The following is a 20,769-nucleotide window of genomic DNA, read 5'->3' on the forward strand; positions in this document are numbered from 1 at the left end:
ATGCTGAACACACTTACTATCCTAGGTTTTATGAGTAAGAGATAAAATCCAAGCCTAGTACTGTGGGTTTGTAAAGAAATGACTGTAATATATTATTTCTTTCTGGGTTATACTAAAGTAGGTCTGCACAAAATGTTAATGACTTCCCCAAAGCAGAGTGGTGTATGTTTCACCAAAGTAAGCGACAGGCGGGGTCCTGAAGCATGGATAGGAGTCTACTCAGCTATACATAGTAAAATGTAGAACGGAAGGCCATTTACATGCAACAAGGAAACGTAAATTTTGAGGTAGGAGGACCTGCCTCTCAGGAATTTCCCAGAGGCTGTCATCTCTTACTCTCAGTCCCATCCCGGGAAGGTGGTGGTGAGTGTGAGTGTTAAGTCCCCTCAGCAGGTTCCTAATCCTACAGCCGCGCGCTGGTAGGGGAATGAGAAAGAACAGAGAAGGGAGGCGGGGTGTGTGTGGGGAGTGAGGGGCAAAGACTTCCCGCGCATGCGCCCTGGCAGATGGCCGGCTCAGCAGAGTAGTTGGCCTGTGGCTCCCTCCGCACGTCGCGCCTCTCAGGGGCCCGCAGACTTGGCCCTGGGAGCGAGCGCGCTGCGCGCTCGCGCAGCCTCTAGGCCGGGCGGGCGCCTGCGCACAAACGTCCTGGGCGTTGGAGCCGCGGGGTTATTAGAGGTGGAGCGCTGGGAGGGCGCGCGGCAGGAGGCGGCCGCCGTTACGGCGCGAGCGTGGTCACGTGGTCGCTGGTCACCGCCGCCGCCACCCCCTCCCGCCCTGTTCTCTTTCTGGTCCGGCCGGGCCCGGCCGGTTCCACGAGCGCTCGGCAGAGACTGAGGGAGAGAGAGAGAAAGAGGAGGGGAGGAGGAGGAGGATTCAGGGAATAGGAGCTGGGGAGCCCTTCTGCGCCACAGGTAAAACAAGATGATGATATCGTAAAAAAGCCCGAGCCCTCTGGGCGCCTCCGCCTCCCTCCAGTGCAGCCCCCCACATGCAGTCGCTCCCGCCCCGGCCTCCCCCTCAGCTTCTTAGGACCAGTCCCGCCTTTCCCAGCACCGCTGCTGCAGCTGCCGCCGCCTCCCGGGAGGGCCTGAGGGTGCTGCTGCTGCTGTCGCCGCGAACGGGTAGTCGCACCGCCCCCGTTTGTGCGCCTCCCGGATCGGCGTGGGGGCTGGGTGGCGGGAGGGAGGCTCCTCTAGCTCCAGGGCGGGCACGGAGAGGAGGTTGCTTCCCCCAAGTCGGCCAGCCCGCCTTTCCTCCTTCGAGAGGTTGGGGTCTAGGCTGCAAGGCCAAGTGCAGCGAGAGGGTAGAGCCTGGTGGGTGGACGGGCTCAACTTCCTACTTGGTAAATTTCCCTGTTCATTTCAGCCTAGGCAACACGTTTCCTTCACAGGCCGGAAGCAAAAGGGACCCGTAATCCCCAAACCTTTTAAAATACAGCCTTTAGACTAGCGAAACCTTTCTCGTTTTTGAGGAAAGAAACGTGACCATATTTTAGTGGGACTTAAGTTTGTTCACCTGTAAGAACGTGCAAGTTGAGGCCTTTAAGGATCTGAGAGAAACTTTGTGAAAGTTGATCCCTCCTACTTTTCCTGCAAAAAACGAACACAAACCTAAACAATTTTCGGTTCTGCAAATGACCTAGAGTTTGTTCAATACCAGCTATTAAGCTGTTTTTAGTTTCAGGAAAATGATATAAAGTTCACATCCTTTAGGGTGTTTGTTTGTTTTTTTTCCTGAATGATGATTTTCGGGAATGAGCTGTATCCGTCAACCCCAAATTGGACTAAATCTCAGATAGGAGCAGCGTACAGGTTGAACAGCTTTGGGCCGGGTTGCGCGGGGACACCTAGAACCAGTCATTATTTGTACTCTTTGTACAACAAAATATAGTACCAGTAAAACTGTATGTTATTAGTGTGCTGTTGCACAAAATACTGATTGAAAGCAGGAAGTGTTAAATGTAGGCATTGTTAAAAATCTGTACACTCAAGTTCATTTATATGCTGGTCATTTTTCTTAATGAGCTTTTCTGATTACATGTCTTGGAATTTTCATGCTGTATCTCTAAATTCAAATGTAAACTTGAGTATTTAAAATTTTTTACAGCTACCTGCAGTAGAGTCAGAGCAGTGCTTCTCAAACCTTAATGTGCACAGGAATCCCTTGGGGATCTGGTTTAAAAATGCAAATTCTGATTTAGTAGATCTGTGATGCATCTTGATATTCTGCATATCTTATGAGCTCCTAGGTGCTGCTAGACAAGGAACAATTCTTGAATAGCAAGGAATTGGATAATGTGTGTGCTGAGAAATAAAGTGATGTGTCAATGAAAACGTTCCTTAATTCATCCTGAGTGTAGAGGTGGCTTGAGAGAAGGGGTAGATGGCAGGATGAACTGCAAAAGCTTGTGTTAGGGAGATCCTTTATGAACAGTGAGCAGGCTATGTTGGAATCCCAGGGAAGGGATAGCAGACGGAGGGTGAGATGCCCCAACCTGGAGGAGTGGGGGTACCAGGTGTGCATCCTGTGGTGCATACATCACCTGGCCTGTGAATTTTTCCGTGGAAGCCTAGTATACTTCTGGCTGACGGACTCAGCTACGGGTAGTTAGGTTTTATCAGCTTATAGCCTGTGTGTCTCTGAATCCATTGCTGGGAGGAAGTTTTCTTTTATTGGTGAGAGTATTGAGTGTGTGCTTCTTCTCCCAGATGCAGCCTCCGTTGAGCAATGCATTCCTGAGCTTTGGAAGCAATCTTGTAAAGAATTTAGGGTCTCCACCTGTTGAGGTTATCCTAAATGGATTCAGATGTTTTCCTAATCTAATTAATAAAAGTAAATTGAAAAGTTGAAAAGTCCTACTTAACCTCATACTTTATGTAAATAAAAATGGTTGTACTTGGGGCACCTGGGTAGCTCAGTAAGTTAAGCATCCGACTTCAGCGCAGGTCATGATCTCGGGGTTTGTGAATTCAAGCCCTGCATCAGGCTCTGTGCTGACAGCTCAGAGCCTGCAGCCTGCTTCAGATTCTGTGTCTCCCCCGCCCCTCCCCTGTTCATGCTCTGTGTTTCTCTGTCTCTCAATAATAAATCAACGTTAAAAAAAAAATGGTTGTACTTAACTTTTTAAGAACTTTTTTGAACAGTAACCTTGACTACATTTAGCACTGTAATTTTTATAATCTTCATTCTAGTCCTTACTTTACCATTGTTTTTTCTTGTTAAGTAATATTTATGACAGTACTTTTGAAGCACTAGTGCCAGACTTCTAAGCACTTTACGTGTCTAACTCCTCTAATTGTAACAATCTTTAAGGAAACTAAAGCAGAGAGTGGGTAAAAGTCCTATGCTAACAGAGTTGGGCCTCTGGCTGGCTGGCTCTAGAGTGTATGCTTTAACAGTCTTCTCTGTGCAGCTTTAAAAAAGTTTTTTTTTAGGGGCGCCTGGCTGGCTCAGTCGGTTAAGCATCTGACTTCGGCTCAGGTCACGATCTCGCCATCCGCGAGTTCGAGCCCCGCGTCGGGCTCTGGGCTGATGGCTCAGAGCCTGGAGCCTGCTTCCGATTCTGTGTTTCCCTCTCTCTCTGCCCCTCCCCCGTTCATGCTGTGTCTCTCTCTGTCTCAAAAATAAATAAACGTTAAAAAAAAATTTAAAAAAAAAAGTTTTTTTTTAAACGTTTATTTATTTTTGAGACATAGTGCATGAGTGGGAGAGGGGCAGAGAGACACACACACACACACACACACACACACACACACACACACAGAATCTGAAGCAGGCTCTAGGCTCTGAGCTGTCCGCACAGAGTCTGATGCGGGGCTGGAACACACAAACCGTGAGATCATGACCTGAACTGAAGTGGGACACTTAATTGAGTGAGCCACCCAGGCGCCCCTCTATGCAGCTTTTTGGAAAGAAAATAAATTGATACTTTTTAAAATCCCCTTTCCCTAGTATTGTTGAGAATTATGAGTTTTGCTTTCCATTTTTAAATCCATATTTGTCATCTTTTAAAAAATTTCCCCCATTGTATTCCATGAAATGCAGTCCCATAAAATGAAAACTTGCCTCAATGCTTGTACTCTTTTCTGAATAAGATACTGAAATATTGAAAAGCTTTATTTTGTTTGCACCTGTTACCTGGACCAGTCTCTTTCAAGTCTGTAAGTCATTGTTAAATGTGAAAGTAGCGTCTGCTTCCTTTTGGCTCTGCTAGTTTTCAGTTCATTTTTTGCCTATGCCTCTCTTTCATCTTCCACTGCCTGCCCCCCTCTATGCATACATAATAGATGCAGCTTATATTTGTTATTGTAACGTTTAGGATTTTGGGGGGGATTGATGGGGTCACTGACTTTTTATTTGGCCAGTAAGGGGGGGGTGTCTGTGTGGCTCAGTTGGTTAAGCATCCGACTTTGGCTCAGGTTATGATCTCACCGTTTGTGGGTTTGAGGCACGCGTTGGGCTATGGGCTGACAATGCAGAGCCTGGATCCTGCTAAGAGTTCTGTGTCTCCCTCTCTCTCCCCCTCTGCCACTTATGCTCTGTCTTTCAAAAATAAATAAACATTAGGGTGCCTGGGTGGCTCAGTTGGTTGGGCGTCCAACTTCAGCTTGGGTCATGATCTCACAGCTTGTGAGTTTGAGCCCCGTTTGGGACTCTGTGCCGACAGCCCGGAGCCTGGAGCCTGCTTCAGATTCTGTGTCTCCTTCTCTCTCTGCCCCTCCCCCGCTCATGCTCTGTCTCTCTCCTTCAAAAATAAACATTAAAAAAAATAATTTTTTTATTTGGCCGGTAAGGATGATAACAATCTAAGCATGAGTCATTGTTATCATATTTTAACACTGAGAAAGTACTAAGGACAACCTCAGAATAAACGTTAAATAATTGGTTTTCATAAGAAAATTAATATGTCATCTGTCCCCCATCCCCTTTTGTCTCAGACCATTGGAAGTTTTGTTCTGTATTAGCACCAGTCTGGGGAGTGGTGCGTATACACCTGGTCTAAGACATTTCTCTTAACGTGGACAGATGGTTAGAATGGCAGTAATACTATAGTGTGTGTACTGGAACTTGAGATTTTGTGGGAGGGGGAAGTGAGAAGGGAGGGCCTATGGGCTGATTGCAGTAGCATTAGTTTTTCATTAACGGGGATAATAATGAGTTTAGGTAGGAAGTGAGTATAACAACAAAGCCCGGTTGTAAATGTTTTCTCAGAGTTCATACTTTGTTGTGATGTCTGTTGTAATGTTATGCTGCCCAGTTTCTTAGCCTCATAGTGCATCACTTTTCTCATCTTTGAAGTGAGGATAGTAATAGTACCGCACAAAGTTGTTTTGAGGATTAAATGAATAGATGTGTGTGTATATGTTTATATATATTAGTATAGCATATATGTACATATGCATATATAATACTTAGTGTCTGACACACCATTAATGCTATCATGTGTTAAGTACCATGTTTTACTATGGATCGTCTGCCATGTGGTTGATCCTGTCCACATGAAGAAGACTATTTGAATGAACTTATTGGAAATTGTACATTTATTTGGTATAAACCTGTGTGGGCCCCGAAAACAGAAATTGTACTTTTTGGATAAAAATACGAAATTGGGGAGGCGCCTAGGTGACTCAGTCCATTAAGCATCTGACTTTGGCTCAGGTTATGATCTCAGCCTGCTTTAGATCCTCTGTCTTCCTCTCTCTCTGCCTCTCCCCTGCTCACGCTCTCTTGCTCTCTCTCACTCTAAAAAATAAATAAACATAAGAAAAAAACAAAATTGGTATAGTAATGTTCTTATCCCTTTGGAGAATTAAATATGAATAAATATGGTTTGGCCACTCAGATTTTTCAAAACAAGGAAGAAAGTCTGTAGAAATAAAAGATGTCTTTGGTGGTGGTTTAGGATTGGTTTACAATTTTCAAGTCTTGAACAAGGTAACCTTTTTCCTGAAGGCTTTTCTGACTAACACATCTAAGTAAGATAAAAGGTTGAACCAAAAGCAGTTTAGGTTTCCACTTCTAAATAATGGATCTTCAGAATAATTAGATTAGTGAGAGGTAAGCCCCCCAATTCTCATATAATCTCCTTGGGGGGGATGTATCTGCTTTCTGATGGAGTTGGGGTGATATAATCCTGCAAGAAGACTGAGCCGAAGTTACAGATCCTGGCTGTAGAAGTGTGCATTCTGTTTGCTGGTAATTAGTGGGGATCAGAATCAACCCCTTAGGTTTCCCAAAATAGGTACCTTAGGAGGTGTTCTGGTAGCTACCTTGCAGGAATCGAAGAGGAATTACTAACATTACATCTCTTGCCACCCTGGAGTGAGATGGTGGATTGATTGCCCTGGATCCTTGGTGGGGGTTGGGAGAGAAGGTGTTGATAGGAGATGGGCGGATGGTACCACTATTTCCGTCTTTGTCTACTGCCGTGATTAAACTAGACTTCTTTTCATGAAGTCCAAGAGTCTTGTAGTAAGAATGCTCCTTTTGGTAGGTAGATATGTGTGGGGCTTGGGATAAATTGCCTCCCCTCTCCAACCTTCATTACTCTTAATAGTTTAGGGGTTAATTTTAACCTATTTATCCTGTGTTGTGTGTGTGTGTGTGTGTGTGTGTGTGTGTGTATTGTAAGTATATATGGATGAACATGTGGATGTGTTGATAGACCTATCTTTTTAAACTAAAAGTGGATTTATGCTATTTTGTTACTTGTTTTTCCCTTAATATTTTATGTTACTAATGATGTTATTCTTCCACACAATTTTTTTTTTTTAATTTTTTTTCCACGTTTATTTATTTTTGGGACAGAGAGAGACAGAGCATGAACGGGGGAGGGGCAGAGAGAGAGGGAGACACAGAATCGGAAACAGGCTCCAGGCTCTGAGCCATCAGCCCAGAGCCTGACGCGGGGCTCGAACTCACGGACCGTGAGATCGTGACCTGGCTGAAGTCGGACGCTTAACCGACTGCGCCACCCAGGCGCCCCCCCATACTGTTTCATTACATGAATGTACTATTAGTAGTCCTCCATTCTTGTACACCTAGGTTCCTTTCAATCTTTACATGACAAGCAGAGCTACACTGAACATTATTGTAGCTAATATCCCTTTGTGCCTATACATTATTATTTAGGAAAAATTTTTACGAGTGGAATTATTAGTAGGTCAAAAGATATGCCCATGTTTAGCAGTTTTGATACACATGACCAAATGGCTTATCAAAAAGGTTGTACCACTTTACCCTTTCCTACAAAACTGTTTGAGAGGCCCTGTACTTGCTGTTATTGGGTATTTTCTTTATTTTAACTGCTGTATTTGGGTATACTTGACTTTATACCTCCTCCTCTGTCTTCTTATAGGCTTTAACATTTTATGTAGTTAAATCTTGTTGTTCCTTTATGAATCTTCTAGGCGTTTCCTACCTTATGTTTATATAGCTATGAATTTATATTTTAAACTATTTTTATATTTCAATTTAAAATTTTGAATTTACAGTTATTCCAGAACATGTTTAGTTGTATAATGTGAAGTAGAGGGTACTAGATTTTTAAGCTTTTGATTAGAGAGTTAGTAGTACTGAATGAATGATTTATTCTTTCTCGATTGTTATCAGAAGCTTTATCATTTGGTCTTCTATTCAGTTCCACTGTATTTAATTTTTTATTGGTGGGAATAAGATTTTCCTGTGTGTGTGTGTGTGTGTGTGTGTGTGTGTGTTTTCTACTATATCTAGTAAATAGAAGAGCTATTGATTTTTTTGTGTGTATTTTGTAACCACTTTCTGAATCTGTCTACTATAACAACTTTTCAGTTGATTCTTTTACATTTTCCAAGTAGATAAGCCTACTGTCAGAAGCTGGTCATTTCTGTGGGTTGTTTTTATTTGTTTTTTATTTTTCCCATGATTAATTTTCACTTATGGAAGCTGTGCTGGAATGATTTTCTTAATTTCATTGACTTGAAAAATGATATTTTGATATGGTATTACTGTGAATTGATCTACCCAGCTCTTGAGACGGATTTTAAAATATTTGGAAAACCACTTTACCAAGTGATCTCTGTTATGTACTCAATGTGTCCTCCCAAAATTTGTATGTTGAAATGCTGTACCTTTACTCTCCCATGTAATGGTATTAGGTGGTGAGACTTTTTGGGATGTAATTAGAGCATTAGATGAGGTGATGAGGGTGGAGCCCTCATGAATGGGATTAGTGCCTTTATAAGAGTCAAAAGAGAGTCTGTTTCTTCTCTCTGGCATGTGAGGCTACGATGAGAAATCAGCAGCCTGCAACCTGGGGGAGGGCCTTCAACCAGAACTTGACCGGGATGGCACCCTGATCTCAGAGTTCGGTCCCCAGAGCTGTGAGAAATCAATTTCTGTTGTTTGTAAACCAGCTAGTCTATGATACTTTGTTACAGCAGCCAGAACCCATAATCTCTAAGGACCTTCTGGCTCAAGACTTCTGTGATTCTACTTTTATGTCAAAATACTTGTGGTAACATACATAACGCTCTGGTACTTTACTTAAAGTGCCTACAGCTTCTTTTATAATTGTGGCTGTCTAGCTCCACTGCCCAAGCAATTATTCTGGAGTTTTACATTTTTATCTCCTTAGGAGAGCTTGAAGATTTTTTTCTATGTGATTTGGCAGAAATCAAAAGGAAATACTGATAGACTACAGAGATCAAACTGTGCAACGTTGGGTTTGCCTAGTTGCATTATTAGGTATCACGATTTTCATTCTCTGGTCACGTGGTGTAATTTTGTACTTTTTATGATTTTTCTTTTCAAGCGATGGTCCTGGTATGGTCTACTTAAAGTTCGCCAATCCAAATTATGTAATTGTCAAAACTGAGTGTAATGGAAGCCATTGGGAAGTGATAAATAGACCAGGAAGCAGTGAAGATAGGATAGAAGAGGAAAGGTAGGGATGGGGAAGTGCCTGGTATGTCAGTCCTTTTTTCTCAGTTCCCTCTCTGTTCTCTGATTATCCTTTTGTACTTCTTTGCCCTTTTAATGATTTTCTGGCTTCGTATTTGTTCTCAAGATATATTTTATTTTCTCTTTCAGAGAATAGCTCCACTACCTCCTTGATACTTTGGTTAGGAGTACAGATGCTTTCCCCCAGTCTTTGAAGTAGTCCTGATCAGTATCCCTAATTACCTTCCTTCTTGTCACTAAAACTACCTGCATAATGCCTTCACTAGTGGCCACCATGCATCCTGCCTGGCAAAGGATGTGATAAAACACTGATTAAACTTGGGGTTCTTCATAACATAAAACCACTGTTGTGGAAGCATTAACAAAATGAGAGATCATAAAGACAAATTGTCAGAGAACTGTAGAGTAATATCTGAGTGGCTGAGGAGATAGTGAGAGATTAATATTACAGAGTGAGAAAAAGCTTCTGAAGAAAGTCTGTTATCTTAGCTCTCCAATCCTGATTTCTTATCTGAGCTTTGGACCTGTGTGTCTGTTTGCCTACTGGATGATTCCACTTTTGGATGGCCCACCGAGAACTCACATTCATAACGTCTGCAACTGTCTTCTCTTACAAAACCTGTTCCCCCTCTCAAGTTTATTATCTCAGTGGATGATGCCACCATCTTTCTGGTTGTTGAAGCCAGAAATCTGGCAGACACACGCATTTTACTCCCTTTCCCCAAATCCTTATGTAAAGGCATCTCTCTCGGATTCTAAGTCTTGAATCCATTGTCTCTTTATCTTCAGTACTTCTACTCTGGTATATCATCTCTTGATCTTTAAAAAAATTTTTTTAATGTGTATTTATTTTAGAGAGACAGAGCATGAGCGGGGGAGGGGCAGAGAGAGGGAGACACAGAATCCGAAGCAGGCTCCAGGCTCCGAGCTGTCAGCACAGAGCCCAAAGTGGGGCTTGAACTTAAGAGCCATGAGATCATGACCTGAGCCGAACTCGGACGCTCAACCAACTGAGCCACCCAGGTGCCCCTCACCTCTTGATCTCTAGATCATCATCTTTTGCCTTTGTTTCTGTAGGGTTTTCTGACTGGTGTCCCTGGAGCCACGTGATCTTTATAAGCCCTCAGTTGATTCTCTGACTCTATAGCTTAAAACCTTTCAGTACTCTTCCATCACCTATTGCTTAGTCTTGTGTCTCCTCCTGCCTCCCCTATGATTTCATTATAAAGTACCGAAATATTTGGGTTTTTGGAACTATTTATGATTTTGTTTGCCTCAAGCCTGGAATAGTCTGTCTGTCTGTCTGTCTGTCTCTCTCTCTCTGAAGTAGGCTCCATGCCCATTGTGGGGCCTCACATCCCTGAGATCAAGGGTAGCATGCTTTACCAACTGAGCCAGCCAGGTGCCCCAATCTTTCTGTCTCTTGATTTTACTAGCTCTTGTGAGGTCTTAGCTGAAATGCTATTGCTCTAGGGAGCTTCCTTATACCAATAAGTCTGTGTTGTGTCCTTCCTGTTTGGCCCAATATGCTGTTGTATAATATAACATTTATTATGTATTATAATTGTCATTTTACCTACAGTCTTTGTCCCACTTTTGACTGCTCTGTGAATGCCAAGGCCATGTATGTCATCTTTACTCATACTCTCAAAGCTGTGACTATTAAAAGTAGGTGCCCCATACCAGGTATTGTTTTAAGTGCTCAATATATAGCAGTAAACAAGAGACTGTTACAGTTTTTAACTGCTGTGTGATAAACCACTCCAAAACTTAGTACCTTCATATTTATTAGGTATCCATATTATATGGTAATATTAGTACTGTAATATTTACTTACTCATGATTTTATATTTGTATAATATTTGGTAGGGTTAGTTTATCTCTGTTTCACTTTGTGTCAGCTCATTGGAGGTTAGAGTTTCCACTTCCAACATAGTTTACTCACATGGTTGGTAGTTGATGCTGGGAGCTAAACTGGGGCTGTTGATCAGAGCACCTGCATTAGGCTTTTCTCTGTGCCCTAGGTATGAGTGGTGGGTTCTGAGAGTGAATGTCCCAAGAACAAGCATTCTGAGAGATAGGAAGTAGAAGCAGACAATCTGATGAACATTACTTCTGCTATATTTTATTGGTTAAACAGCCCAGATTCAATGGGAGGAGAATTAAACTCCATTTCCTGATAGAGAAAGTGACAAAGAATTTGTGACTATATTTCATCTGCTATACAGACCAAAAAAATAAAAAATAAAACTACAAAAATTGTTGGATGAGTTAAATCTTGTCTATACTTTTAACCTCCCAAGAATCATGATAGTACATCATTAATTAAAGAAAAATCAAACTACACCATAAAGTGAAATTTTAAAAAGTAACTTTTATTCCCACCCTTTTTAATAGCGATATACTTTTTTGTTCTTATTCATACAGTTTCTGAACTTTAAGTTTCAATTTTGCATACTACAAATTTTAATGAGTTTTGTGTTCTATTTTTTTTTATTTTTATTTTTCGTAAGTCCTCATGCATTGATATTATTACTCTAACTATATTACTAGAAATGAAGTTATTGTGTGTGTGTGTGCGTGTGTGTGTGCGTGTGTGTGTGTAAGAAATGGGGTTATTATGTAAAGGAAATGCACAATTTAGATTTTGATTCTTATTGCCAAACTGCCGAATAGGGTAGAAATTAACATTATTTTTCTAACTTTAGTGCATGGTATAAATTACATTTGCCCACAACTTGCTATCAGAAGATGTTATAAATCATTGTTTTTGGTTAACCTATTGACAAACAATGAAAGATTGATTTTGTTCTTATTTTTTTTAATGCCTTTTTAAGCCCTTTGTCCATTTTGGGTTTTGTTGTTGATTTTCAGGAGCTCTTTGCATGCTGTTGATTTTAACTCTTTGCCCATTATGTATATTGCAAATGTTTTCAATTTTGTCTTTTAATTTTGCTTATACATTTTAAAAATTCTTATGAAGACTTACTAAATTTTTATGTAGTTCCATATATTAGCCTTTTTCTTTACTATTCTGTTTTTTGGCAGAAATAAGATTGAACTCAGTTCCTTGTTATTTGTCATCTTTTTACCACTTGAGCTAATCTTCCAGTAGCTTCAAATACAGAATTTTTGTATATTATATATATTGCTGTTGGGAAAAAAAACCCAGTAGACTAATAAATTCCATAGCAATTATACAGATGTCTATTTAGGGAATTAATTTCAGAATCTTTTCCATCTCTTAATGGTCTTATAATATAATGGAATTGATCTGTTTCGGGATTTGGCAAAATTCTGTCCTACACAGTACCAGTGAATTGAGCTGAATAAAGAGTAGTTGTTCCTTGTGTCAGTGTTACACTTACCCACAAAATGAAACTTTTAGTGATTGAAATATAAAAATATGAAACCTATTAAAATTGAAAACAAGGTAATATGGTCAGCTATATTATATGGATGAAGTAATTCCCTGAAAAGAATTAGAAATGCTAGAAATTTTTTTTCTTTAAGAGCTAACATGACAGTAAGAAATCACCCAAAATGTATATGAAAGCCAGAATTCAGAGAAGTAAGTAGAATATTAAAACTGCTTTTCCTCTGAGGGTATTTCCCACTTTCTAGGGTGCTTTTACTTTAGTTTTGAGGGCCTTCTAAGGCTCAGAGTATTAAAGCTCATAAAGGCCCAGGGAGGAGAATCTAATAGGAAATTCCTTCCCTATAAAATTGGACTCCAAAAGAGCTCTGGTCATAGAGTATGGTTAAACCAAGATGAAAACCCTTCTCATGCTCTTGCTCACAGGAGGCTGTAAGAATGTTTGCCTTGGGCTTGAAAAAATATTATTTCCTAAGAAGTTATAAACATAATCCTTCCTTCTTGATTTGCAGCTCAAGTTCAGTGTTGCCTGGTGGTCCAAAAGAACCTTAAATTGTGAATTTAAAGGTGGGTCTAGGTACCTGGCAGACGCAAATGAAAGTCCTCTCAGGTAGAATATATTTTTATCTTCAGTCCTAGGAAATTCCCACAAATACTTTTCCAAAGAACTAGCTCACAATAAAATATAGTCAAGCACACAAGGAAATGAGGTACCATGAGTAAGAAACAGCAGAAACAACTGACTGACAGAGATGAACTCTCAAAAACTAAAGATTTTGAAATTATCAGACAGATGATGAAATAAGTATTTATTTTCTTTGCAAAAAGATAGAAAATATCAGTGGGCAACAGGAAACTTCAGAGATTTGAAAAAGACCTGAACAAAACTTACAGAAATAAAAAATACAGTAAGTCAATGAAAAACTCAGTGGATACTGTTAGCAGTAGGTTAAATACAACTAAAGAAAACCAATGAACTGGACATAAGGGAGAATAAATTATACAGAAGGTAGCACAGAAAGATCAGGAAATGGGTAAAAAGAAAGAGATTACAATATATAGAGAACATAGAATGAAAAGGTCTAACAGTATTTCATTAATTTTCTAATTGTAAAAGGGAGAAATAATAGGAAAGGAAGGAGTGTTTGAAAAGTGAATGGCTGAGCATTTTTCAGGGCTGAGGAAATCACTAGTCCACCAATTTAAGAAGTTCTGAGAATTTTATTTATTTTTTTAATTTACATCCAAGTTAGCATATATATAGTGCACCAGTGATTTCAGGAGTAGATTCCTTCGTGCCCCTTCCCCACTTAGCCCATCCCGCCTCCCACAACCCCTCCAGTAACCCTCTTTCGTTCTCCGTATTTAAGAGTCCCTTATGTTTTGTCCCCCTCCCTGTTTTTATATTATGGAAGTTCTGAGAATTTTAAACACACATCTAGACACATCATAGTAACATGGAGAACACTAGAAACAAAGAGAATCTCATAAAGTTGGCAGAGAACAAAAGATGGATTATCTTTAATGTGGCTATAGCAGTTACACTGATGGTGGACTGCTCAGGAGCAGAAATGGAAGCCAGAAGACAGTGGGATGGTATCTCAGTGTGCTGGGAAAGAGTTGCCAGCAGAGTAGTCTGTACCTAGTGAAAATAACTTTCAAGAAGGATGGAGCAATGACATCTTCAGACAGTTGTAAAATATTCTCTGTGAAGAAAATGTATAAATACTTTTTTCTGGTTGATTCTAGTATTTAGAGTGGAGAATTCTAACATAACTAAACAATTTTGAGCTTCACGTAGTTTTATTCTTAGAAAGTTGTGTTTACACTTAGTGCAAAGAAATACTGTTTGGCAATACTTTTACCAATACACTACTCCAGCTTTTGGATGTTTGCTGTGTTCAGAGTCGTTAGTATTGTTGTAGGAAATACTTTGTGGTGATTAATGCATGCCTTTAAGTCTTGAGTCTTGAGTCAGTGATGTGATTTTTAATATTCATGTTTGAAATATCATAAGTCAAACCAAGAAGAATTTGGAGAAAATTGTGCCATGGTATTCACAGAAATAATTCCTGGAAATAACTTTATTCTCATCTCCCAGTCCTAAATACAAATTTCTGGAGGAAAAAGAGGGGGAGATTTTTTTTAAACCCATAAACAAGGTTGGCATAAAGGGGAGTCTGTGGCGCTGGGAAGAGCAAACAGACCTTACCTAGGTGGACCTGCATTAGAGTCTGGCTCCACCACTTAGGAATTCAGTCTTGATGTGACGTGAACATTTTGATACTTAGTTTTCTCGTTTGCAAAATAGGGTAAGACTACTTTGCAGGCGTATGGTGAGGAATAGAGTCTTGTTTGTAAAAAGTGCTGAGTAGGGTCCTGTGGCTCATACCGAGTTCCCAGCTAATTGTTACTGATCAGTAACATAGAAGAATGAATCAAATCTGGCAAGTAATTTGAAATTATTTACTGTACAAATGGTGTAAAAGAGTTAATCATACTTTTAATATTGAAGAGTCATGGACACTGATCATAATGACAAATATTTTTTGAAGTTACGAAATTGTCGGAATGTGCCTTCTCTTAACTGATTTGGTGGTTAATTTTGCACCAGATCAGCTGTGGATGCTGTCTACAAGTTAGGCTGCTTTACGTTCTTCATGGCAGGTAACAGGGCAAGATGAAATCAGTGACTTTCTTTAGAAACTTAAAAACATTGCCAGCCACAACACACACACATCATATATCTATATTTATCTACATCTTTATCTACATATGTGTGTGTGTGTGTGTGTGTGTGTGTGTGTGTGTATTTCCGTCTCCTGAGGTGGAAGTTCATGATGACAGCTAATTAATGGTAAACCTGAGTATTTTAGAAATTCAGTCCACAAAATGTTTATAAAGTATGTGCTTAAAACTTTATACTATGCTTTTCAGAAGTTAAATAAATTCACTGGCCTGCAAAAATTTAGAGTAAGAGCCATCAGAGCACTCTTATTATTGCTCTTTGAATTGCGAATCTGACTTCTATAAAATATTTAGACCTAGATTTTCCATTCTTTTTTCCTTTGTATTTATAGTCAAGATGCAAAATAGAATCTTTTATGATATAGAACTACTTGCACACCTTGAAAATTATTTTCTAGTTTTTTATTCTTTTTTTTTTTTTAATTTTTTTTTCAACGTTTATTTATTTTTGGGACAGAGAGAGACAGAGCATGAACGGGGGAGGGGCAGAGAGAGAGGGAGACACAGAATCGGAAACAGGCTCCAGGCTCCGAGCCATCAGCCCAGAGCCTGACGCGGGGCTCGAACTCACGGACCGCGAGATCGTGACCTGGCTGAAGTCGGACGCTTAACCGACTGCGCCACCCAGGCGCCCCATCTAGTTTTTTATTCTTTATTCAACATTTGGACATTTGCCTCATTGAGCAGTGATAACTATGCATAGTATATTAGCTGATTGCCTTTTTATTTATTTATTTATTATTTATTTATTATTTATTTATTTATTTTAAAAACTTTTTTAACGTTTATTTATTTTTGGGACAGAGAGAGACAGAGCATGAATGGGGGAGGGGCAGAGAGAGAGAGGGAGACACAGAATCGGAAACAGGCTCCAGGCTCTGAGCCATCAGCCCAGAGCCTGACGTGGGGCTCGAACTCACGGACCGCGAGATCGTGACCTGGCTAAAATCGGACGCTTAACCGACTGCGCCACCTAGGCGCCCCTCTGATTGCCTTTTTAAACCATACTTCTTATCATAGCAAACTTTAAAAATCATATAATGAAGATAATTCAGAAGTTTTTTTCTTGGAACTTGACATTTTTAGAATGTTCGTTACAGTAATGTTATATTTGTAGTTTTTGAGTTTATTCAGGTTATAGAGACAAGGACTAAAAGCAAATCAGGCATTTCTTCTTTTTCAAGAAGTTCTAGGATCACCACTTTGAAAATGATTTGGGTAAAGGTAGTGACACAACTTTATCTAAACAAACACATGCACAGATGTTTCCTAGTAAACATCTAAGTGTTTCAATTTTCTTGGTCTGTGTTAGACCCGCATGTGATGCAGAAATTGAGCAACAGCAAATTTTTGTGCAGTTAGATCATGTGATACTGGTATTCATTCAGTGCTGCTTTTGATCTTGGAGGTAATCTCTTGTAATCCCAAACTTTAAAGCACTTTATGATTATACTTTCTAAGCTGATATATTTTGCATTAGTAAAAATACATAGGATTAGAAAAGACACTATGAAACTCATGTAGACATCTTTTTTTCTTGTTTACATTTGACTTTTTGTTTCATATTTTGAGATTTGTTTGTTTATATTCCGTAGGCTGATAATTTCTTTTTAACTAGTGGTTGTAGTATATGAAAAATTATGGGTTAAATTTGAATGAGCCCCCGTTTTGTCTTTTATCTCTTCTAGTCTTTTATATTTTGAAAATGAGTGTTATTTTATGATATCAAACTCTCTGTGAATCAAAGTCATTTCTCATAGGAATAGAAATTACTACTATAGTTGTTAAGCTAAGGATTTATTCATATATCATTTCAAGTGTTCTAGTTTGACTGTTTTTACAGAACCAAAAAGGTTTTTAGGTACAATCATATCTTCACATTTTACAACACTGTTAAGAGCACTGCTAGGTTAAGAAAAGTTACTTAGGTTTTTCTTAATTTCATCTACTAGTCCATTAAAAAAAAACAATACTAGACAAATAGGCTTTTCTAGTTAGTAATGATTGCTTATATAAAATAAATAATGATGCTATCTGATTACACTAGGTTACTTTTGTGCTGTTTTGCTGAGAAAACATTCCATTTATGAGATACTAAGTAATATTTTGTGTTTTTAGTAGAGAACCATAGTCTCTCTGTAGAATTCCTCAGAAAGCTTTCATTTGAAACATTGTGGTATTTTTAGTCTTGAATCATAATTATCTTTTATTAAACAGTTATACATGAAATTATTCAGAAATCATTGCAGTATTGAGAGGATCAATGAGAAGTTTGGTGAAAACAAGTATTTTTTATAATTAAGTTGACTATATTTATAAAATTTCAATGTTGATACCAAGGAATTCTTGTTAACATTGTTAGCTGTGATAACGACATTGTGGTTTGTAAGAAGAATCTGAAGTTTTTTATTTTCTAAGTAAGTAGGGGTAAAATGACAGGAGGTTTGGGGCAGGTAAATAAATATAGCAAAATTTGATAATTTGTTGAGTCTGGGTCATGTGTCTATAGGTGTTCATATTTTATTTTCACTTCTTTTGTTTATGTTTATAAAATCTTATAAAAATTAACTAGAGTTTACCAGGGGTTGGGGGAAGGGGAATAGGGAATTACTGTTAGTTGGGATGGAGCTTCTTTTTGGGATGATGCAAAAGTTCTGAAAATGGATAATGGTGACGGTGGTACCGTTGTGAATGTACTTAACGCTACTAAGTTATACAATTAAGAATGGTTAAAATGGGAAATTTTATGTTATATATATTTTACCATAATGATAAAATAGGAGTATGTTGTTAAAAATAATTCCCAAGAATCATTATACTTTTAGGGAAAACTTTTGGAGGCATATAGTACCTTTTACCCTTATTTTTCTTTCCTCATTAACTTTTTTCTCCTTTCGTTTGGAAAGAAAGAGGAAGGAAAATCTTCATGTCGTGTCAGGACTTTCTTAATGGGTTTGGGTTCTAGAGTGGTGTTCTAATAGCATGTTAGTGATTTGTGAGGTTGTTTTAGTGGGTTGCTCCTGTGATTAAGATAAATTAGAAAATATCAGGTGCATTGTGTACAGTGAGTGTAAACATGGTAGTCATCAAATGTTTTTTTCAGTTGTATAACATGTGTATGTGTACTGAATTGTGATGTAAACGATATTCTCTTGGTGGAGCCAGGTGTATTTTAGAAAGGAATATCCACGTAGAGGGTATTGGTGACTGCATAATAGCTAGAAAGCAGATGTCAAAGTTTGAACAGAGGGGCTAGGATAGTAACTCAGATTTCACCAAACTTTCAGACATTAATCAGACAAATAGGACAAATAATTAATCGAGAAGATCTGACAAGGTTATTCTATCCACATATGATGATAAATAATTACAAAATTAGGGGAGTAGGTTGGATGGTGACTTTGAGAGGTTGATAATCATTTTTGAGCTTTTGTATCAATGAGAAACTAATTGGTAATTATGAACTGTTTTAGGTAGGTTTTTTTTTTTTTTATCTGTTTGTTTGCAGATCTCGACACATAGTTGATGCTAAGGAAAGCTCTCTTTTTATTTATACAAGTATTATTTAGGTTAAAAATGTGGAGAGTTTGATATTATTAAATACAATTTAAAATACTAGCTAGAGAAAAAAAATAAAAAAAAAATACTAGCTAGAGATTGTCATGTCATTTTGCCCCCCCCCCCCACCTTAAGTAATTCTCTGGTTCATGTATTTTTTTTTAATTAAAAAAAATTAATTTTAACTTTTTTTTTTTTTAATTTTAGAGAGTGCAAGCAGGGAGAGGGGCAGAGGGGGAAAGAGAGAGAATCTTAAGCAGGCTCCATGCTCAGTGCAGAGCCTGATGTGGGCCTCAATCCCAGGAACCTACAGTCATGACCTGAGCCGAAATCAAAAGTTGGTGCTCAGCCGACTGAGCCACCCAGGCAACCCCTCTGGTTCATTTTTAGCTTGAAATCACCCACAGGAAATACTGTTCTAGAGAAAGTAAAGGAGAATCAGATTCTAGAGCCGGGTAAGACTGATCTCAAATTTTACTTCTACCAGTTGCTGGTCAAGTTGCTTGGAAAAACTATGTAACCTTTTTTGGGTTTCCATTTCCTCACTGTGACATTGCCTTGTAGGGTTTTAAGTAAAATGAGGTGATTTATGTAAAATGCCTAGTAGTGTGTGGTTTCTCAGGATGTGCTTCTTGTTGTTAACATGAGGTCCTTCTGTCTTTACTATCTCATTCTTCCAAAGTCTGTACTCTTAAATTGATTTTTTCTTTAGTTTGGGGATTATCATCTAATATTTTTCTGTGGGATCCAGAACAAACTATTTCCATGATTAAGAAATATTTTTATTCACAAAATAAAACCAAATAGTAGATGTTCTCTGTGCTCTAAAAGGGTTTCATTTCCTGAAATATTTTATAGATGGTGAATGATTACTGAATTATTTTATTAGACTAGTTCTATTTGGAGGATTTCATGTAGTAATGACACGAAAGGGGAATTGAGAAGTCCTGTAATAGTCAGTTGTTAATATTGAACCATTTACAGCTTATGCTCTTATTTATATTAAAGCGATTCTTTTCACTTTAACATGTTATGATCTTTTAAGAAATTTAGGATATAAGATGAATGGTTAAAGGTATGTCTTTTAACTGATTAGTTGGGTTTGTCTTGAAAAAGGACTGAATTTTGTGGATTTGGATAAGTCACTGACAGGAGGTCTTTAACATTTTTTCCCCCCTCTGAACAGATGTCTTGGCCTGCAGTGACTCCAACTCCCATAATCCTTCCAATTTTCTCCTCTACCAAATAAGTTTTTAAAAAGTGACATTTTTATTATAAGTGATTGACTTAATTCAGGCAAACATTGCAGCTGAGGAAAGACTTCATTCCACTGAGGAGCACTTTAGTATGAATAAAATGTTAGCTTCTTTATCTTTAAGAATTAAATGCATGGTTCCCTCCTGTCCCCCCACCCTCGCCACCCCGTATTCAGAATAATAATTTTGTGTAATAAGTTTTCTTCAAGATTAAAAGTTTTTATGCTCTAGTATGCTGAGGTATTACACTTTTTGATACGCTTTATTTTAAATGACATTTAAAAACAGGATTCATCCAGAATACATTAACCACAGTAGGTCTTTCAACAGAGGAGAGTTAATTCAGGAACTGGTTGTACAGGTATTGCTGAGAAACCAAACGGAACTGTGAGACAAATCAGATATTAATAATATCCGAAGCCTCTGATGCTGTTAGGACTCGGGGAAGATGAGAAAAGCTGGTGTTGTCAGAGTTCTGAAGCCAGAGCCCTGTAGGGGAGCTAGAGCCATAGCTGGGGCTTCGTGATAGGGGCAGGGATGTCAGGGGGCGGGACTTCTGGAGGGAACTGGAGTTATGGAAGAGACAAAGCTTCTGCCAAGGATGTGTCAGGGAGTGGGAAGAATGGAGGAGAAATACTCTTGGCTTCTTCCTCTTTTGCCTTCTATCAATCATTAGCCACTCTCACTGGCCAAATCTCCCTGGAAACGAGAGGGCAATGTTGCTTGGAAAATGGAGTTGCCTGTGCTACAGAGCAGTACAGGGTAAGCCTGGAGAATAGATCTGAAAACATGTAGTTATGTTGCTAGTTTATGATAGTCATCAAGACACCTGTGCTCTTGTGTTGTATTAGCTGTTAAGAAGACCTAGCTAAAAAAACAAACAAATCA

General features: G+C 38.9%; 1 protein-coding gene across 2 annotated transcripts in view; it reads left to right on the forward strand.

Moving 5' to 3' along the window:
- The first annotated feature begins 762 nt into the window (after positions 1-762).
- The window catches only part of TBC1D5 (TBC1 domain family member 5), a 549,135-nt gene continuing 529,128 nt past the window's right edge, over positions 763-20,769 (forward strand). For both annotated transcript variants that reach the window (XM_047100344.1, XM_047100345.1), the window contains exon 1: positions 763-914. The gene's annotated coding sequence lies outside the window, so the exon portion shown is untranslated. The remainder of the gene's footprint in view (positions 915-20,769) is intronic.

This window comes from Lynx rufus, unplaced genomic scaffold (genome assembly GCF_022079265.1).
Source record: "Lynx rufus isolate CCGP_SWC_20201006 ecotype Redwood Valley unplaced genomic scaffold, mLynRuf1.p SCAF_5, whole genome shotgun sequence".
In the NCBI taxonomy this organism is placed as follows: domain Eukaryota; kingdom Metazoa; phylum Chordata; class Mammalia; order Carnivora; family Felidae; genus Lynx; species Lynx rufus.